Source organism: Balaenoptera ricei, chromosome 11, assembly GCF_028023285.1.
Source record: "Balaenoptera ricei isolate mBalRic1 chromosome 11, mBalRic1.hap2, whole genome shotgun sequence".
Classification (NCBI taxonomy): Eukaryota; Metazoa; Chordata; class Mammalia; order Artiodactyla; family Balaenopteridae; genus Balaenoptera; species Balaenoptera ricei.
The window spans coordinates 22,821,952-22,827,951 of NC_082649.1; the positions used below are offsets into that span (position 1 = coordinate 22,821,952).

Genomic DNA, 6,000 nt, shown 5'->3' on the forward strand with positions numbered 1-6,000 from the left:
CCTATTAAAGAAAATCTGGCTCCTGAGTGCTAGCTCTTATTCTTCCTTTGAAGAGGTAAATTCCAAAGTGAAGGCATTTTAACTTGAGAAAGATCTTATCCTATTTAAGATGTTGCCGAGCAGAAACAAAGATACAAACTTCCTAGTTTATACTGGAAGTTAGCATCGTCTTGATTGCAAAACTTGCAAAACTTTTATTAAAAAGAAACTTCACATCTAATTCAATTATGTATATTGATTCAAAAAATTAATATTAATAAATATCATATTACCATGAGAGGGGAAACAGTGTCAATTATTAGAATACAAAAATTGTTCAACAATAGAAATACATTTTTTGCAATTGTTTTTTCTACATTAGAGTAGGAAGTTGCAAACAATTATAATACAGCCATATATTTATAATATATACCCTTTAAATCCACGTCACAGCACTCAAACCAGTGATTCTCAAACTTTCACGTGCAAAGGACACACTTGGGGATCCTGTCGAAATGCTGATTCTAGTTCAGTAAGTCTGGGGTGGAACTGACATCCTGCATTTCTAACAAGCTCTCAGGTACCACCAACTCCTTTGGCCCAAGGACCACACTGACCCTGGGTCTGGAAAATTCCTTTCCGATAGAGGGTGCAACAATCTCATATAAAATTACTTCTGTATATCATCTAAATTATCCAGTTAAATCCTATTCTCGGGTAAGAGTAAAGACAGAACAAAACTGGAAATTAATCTGTGACTTCTGAAACCTTCAGCCCAAGGTATTGCTCAATGTATTCCCAATGGAGCTATTGCTGCCTAAGTGTGACTTCTCCACATCCACTGATGAAAATAAATTTCTCGATTTCCCATTTTGGAACGCTCTCTTCTTGCTCAACCTGCAGTCTGATCATGGCCAAAACGGCTCAGAAAACAAAAGAAACTAAGAAAAATTGGCTTGCGACCATGTGTTTCCTTTGTTAAATTTTCCCATCCTTATCTCTTCTTTCCTGCTTTATTAATAATACTGTGACGTGCTTTTTGTTCCGGAATCTCGAGCTGCTGAATGAGCCCAGACTTTGTCTTCTCGTTCCATCTTTTCCTCCTTTCGCAGCCACCCTGGGTGTTGCCAAACCCGAGAAGTAGTAACAGGGCAGCGCCAATACTCATAGCAAATAGTTGTGAAATCGGTTTACTTTCTTTTTGAGCAGGGAAAAAAAGTAAAATGGGGAAAGAGACAAGAACAACTTTCAAAAGTGGAGGTGCTGGGGATTGAACCCGGGGCCTCGTGCATGCTAAGCACGCGCTCTACCACTGAGCTACACCCTCTCCCTCAATCTGTGCCCTCGGGAATATATGCAAAACAGAAAATAGCCATTTTGAGTAGGTTTTACAAGAATTAATATCAAGCTAAAGTCCAATCTGCCTAATTTCGCTTATTTCCGAAATCTTAAATTTGGAACCTAAATCTAGGTCCTATGACATGCTTTGCTAAAAGAAGAGTAAGTTGCATTCTAGACGGAAAGCCCTTATTGGTGGTCCTGGGACCTTTTCGCTCCAATCAGTCTGGAGTCACTTCCTTGACGCCTCTAGAAGACCACGGGATGAAATATTTTCTCTCCTTTTTTCACTCCCTCCTTTCCTCTTTCCTTGCCGCTTGAAAGGGCTGCCAGTAAGCCACAAAGTATAATGCGGGGGATGCAAAAATAGAGACCATGTGAGCTCCAGAGGGGAGAGAAGACAGTAGGACAAATGGAGAGCTGCTTGTTTTGGTCGCCGAGGAGAGAGGGCGCATGGGCTATGATCGCGCCCCCCTTGGGGGTGGAATTGAAGGTCATTAAGAAGGCTACACCTGTGATGCACATTCACCCTTTGTAAAACCTTCCGCACGGTGGGACTGGTTCACTAACCACATCCTTCTCTGAGGCTCTGAGCCTCTCGCTTTCAGCCCCACAAACCGACAGAGCCTCAGATAAGATTGGAGAAGTGGCTTATATGGGCAAAAGACATAATAAGGTAATGCGGTAAATAATACTTCTCCAATCAGAGATGAAAAGGACGTTAATGAAATGACAAATAACGAATCAAACACTCAGTTCAAGATGTTAGAAAATGAACAAAATAAGCCAAAAAGAATGAAGAAGGAAGGGTTGATAAAGACAAACTCAGAAAATGAGTTTTTTAGAAGTACAACTAATAAAGAAAAAAGCTGGTTATTTGAAAAGTCAACAAAATAGACAAACCTCTAACGATCCTAATCAAGAAGAGTGAAAATAAGTGCAAATACACAAAATTAGAACTGACAGGAGAAAATAACGATCAAAACAGAAAAACCTTTTAAAAATCATGACACAACTCAGCAAATGATTTAAAAACTTTAGATGAAGTGTATTTTATAAATGCATTATACCCAAATTACTTCTTGTAGAGACAGAAAGTCTAAACAGACCATTACTACAGAAAAATAGAAAAACAGTTGAATAAGTATGTCCCCCAAAAGGGCACCAAGCACAAATACTTTCACAAAGAAATTTTACCGAACTGCTAAATATCAGAGAATCATGATGCAACTTAAATTTTCAAAGCACAGAAAAAGGAGCCCTTCCAATTCATTTTATAAAGTGAGTATAGCGTTCATCACAAACTTTTTAAGTTCACACAGAAAATGAAAACTATAGTCTAATTTCACATAATACAGAATATCCAAGTGGGGTTTATTCCAGAAATGCAAAGATCACTCATTATTAAGGAAGACATTAACAAAGATTCTCTCCTCTACCAATCTCTACTCAGGGTTCCCTGAACTCTTTTTCAAATAGGCCTTGACTTTTGGATTTCTGTTTTCATCCCTGTGTTGTCCAATTTTAGCAAGAATCCTGTTAGGTTGGTTTGGATAGAATCCTCTATCCTCCATGTCTGGTCACCCTTGATATCTAATTGTGTTCCTCATCCGCTGCCATCCCCTGGGTGATGTCTGATCACCTTGGCCTACTTTCAACAAGAATCCTGTTTGGTTGGTTTAGCCAGAATTCTTCCTTATCTCTGATGTTTCTTCTTAGTAATTTTCTATCCACTGACCCTCACCCCCACTCCACCCTTCTCCTTAGTTATAAATTCCCACTTGGCTATGCTGTATTTGGAATTGATCCTGGTTCCATATTGAGGCCTTTTGCCCATTGCAATATTCCTGAATGAAATTTGTTTTTACCACTCTAGCTACTGTCCAGCTCTGGTTTATCTTTAACAATATTAATATAATACATCAAATTGATAAAGGTAAGGAGAAAAACCATACATGATCATCTCCAAGAGCTGCACAATAGACATTGACAAAAGCCAACATACATTTCACATTGTAGTGGGTTGAATAGTGTCCTCCAAAAATTCATGTGGACTCAGAACCTGAAAATGTGACTTTATTTAGTAATAGGGTTTTTGAAGATGTAATTAGTTAAAAAAACGTCGTATTGGATTAGGGTGAGCCCTAAATCCAATGACTGACGTCCTTACAAGAGGAGAACATGCAGAGACAGAGATATACAAAGAGAAAAAGGCCATGTGACGATGGAGGCAGAGATTAGAGTGATGCAGCTACAATCCAAGGATTGCCAGGAGCCACCAGAAACTAACATGAGGCAAAAAAGCATTCTTCACTAGAGACCTCAGAGGGAGCATGGCCCTACTGACACCTTGCTTTTGGACTTCTGGGCTAGAGAACTATGAGAGAATAAATTCCTATTGTTCTAAGCCACCCAGTTAGTGGTACCTTGTTACGACAGCCTTAAGAAATTAATACAAATGTGCCAAAAGCACTCAATAAAATAAGAATTGATGGACATTTCTCAACATGATAAAATACTTCAGGCCCAAAACTAGCATTTTAGTTAACTGAGCAGCACTAGAGGCTTTGCGGGCAGGAAAAAATAATATTCAGTATTTCTACTGCTATTTAATATTAAGTTGGAGACAGTTGTCAAAGCAATTAACAAGACAATTAAAGGCATAAGAATTGAAAGAAGTAGGGAAAACGATGTTATGATTCAGTTATAATTATGTATCTGAAAAATCAAAGAAAACAAAAGAAAAACTATGAAACAATAAGAGATTTTAGTGAAGTGGTAGGTTAGAAAAATAACACACAAAAAATCAATACCCTTCACGTATACCAAAAAAAAAAATATATATATATATATATATATATATATATGTATATAAAAAACACAATAGACGAAGCCATTAACAACAGCAAAGAAAGGGAAAAGGGGGTGGGAGGAAGGAAGCAGGGAGGGTGGGGAGGCGAGTAAAGGGAAAAGGAAATAAAATTTTAAAAGAAAAAAATTCCTGGGTATAAACTTTAAAAATTTCCAAAATCTATATGAATAAAACTCTAATACACTCCTTGAAGTCACAAAAATATACTTGAACATTGTAAAAATATATAATATTCTAATAGAAAAAGACACAACTTCATATAATTGTCATTTATTCCTAAGATAATTTATTAATTTAATGCAATCCCAATAAAAATGCCATCACATTTTTCTGCAACTGAGTAATTTTTATAAAGTTTACTTAGAAAAACAAGCCATCAATAATAGCCAGGAAACCCCTAAAATAATAAGAGCAAAAGCAAGGAGGGAGAGCTAGCCCAACAGGCTTAAAACATACCAAAACCCTCTGTAACTGGAATTGTTTGTTATTGACACAGAGAATATAAAATCCTATAACAAAACCAGTTGCAAATAAAAATTAGTTTACAATAAAGGCAGTAACTCATATCAACAAAGGAAAGATGAACTTCTAAATTTGTAGCACTGAGATAATTGAATAGTCACATGAATAAGGATTAAATTGAATACATTTCTCACCCTGCATACCAGGATAAATTCCATATGTATTAAAAATTTTAATGTTAAAAAAATGAAACTATAAAAATACAAAAAGAAAACATATGTGAACTCCTCTATAATCTAAGGAGTAGCAAAATTACCTAATATGGCCCCAAATCTAAAAGCAGTATTCTAAATATTTATAAATATGATTACACAAACATTAAAGGAAAACTTTTTGCATTGCAAAAAAACACCATAATCAAAGAAACAAATGATAATAGGCTGAAAAAATTATTAGCAATTTATATCATGATAAATGGCTACTATTCTTTCTATATAAATAAAATCTTTAAAAGGAGTAAAAGGCCAACAAATCCGTAGAAAAAATAGTTTAGAGATATGAATAAAGACTTAAGAGTAGGAAATACAAATGGTTCTTAACTATATGAAAAAAATGCTCAATTTTACTCATAATAAGGGAAATACAACTAAGTTAACACTATGATACAATTTTTTCGCCTATCAGATTGGCAAAAATCTACAGGTTGGATAGCATATTCTGTTGTTCAAGGCTGCAGAGACATTACTCCATCTGTGGATTGCTGGTAGGAATACAATCCTAAGGGAAGGAGATTTGCAGTATCTAGAAAAATTACATATTTATTTACCCTTTGACCCATAAATCTCTCTTCTAGGAAGCTATCCAAAGATATACTGGCAAAAGTAAAAAATAAAAAGGTAAGTAGATGCTTAGGACTATTTATCACATCACTATTTATAAAGCAAAAGATGAGAAATGATCCAAATATCCATCAAAAGGAAAAACTGAGATAACTATGGCACATCAATATAATGCCACTGTAAAATGGAATACAGAAGGACAAACTAAATTTTGTTTCTCAAAACAATCAAACAAAAAACAACCCAAAAAAACCTTACTTACATGGAGAGAAAGGTAATACCTTAAGGACAAAAAGAAGTGAAAAAAAAATGATTACTACACTATTTTAAGTAATCATTTGTTAATTGTGATTTTGGTATTGTAATTATGACCTCTTTGTGTTTATGTAATTAATCAAATAAGTAGTTATGTTGCTGTCATTAATACACTAGAAGGAATCAATAGCAGAATAACTGAGGCGGAAGAACGGATAAGTGACCTAGAAGACAGAATGGTGGGATTCACTGCTG

General features: G+C 35.5%; 1 non-coding gene across 1 annotated transcript; it reads right to left on the reverse strand.

Moving 5' to 3' along the window:
• Positions 1 to 1,234: 1,234 nt before the first annotated feature.
• On the reverse strand, positions 1,235 to 1,309 carry TRNAA-AGC (transfer RNA alanine (anticodon AGC)). Its single transcript has one exon. It is a non-coding gene; the product is annotated as a tRNA-Ala (tRNA).
• Positions 1,310 to 6,000: the final 4,691 nt, after the last annotated feature.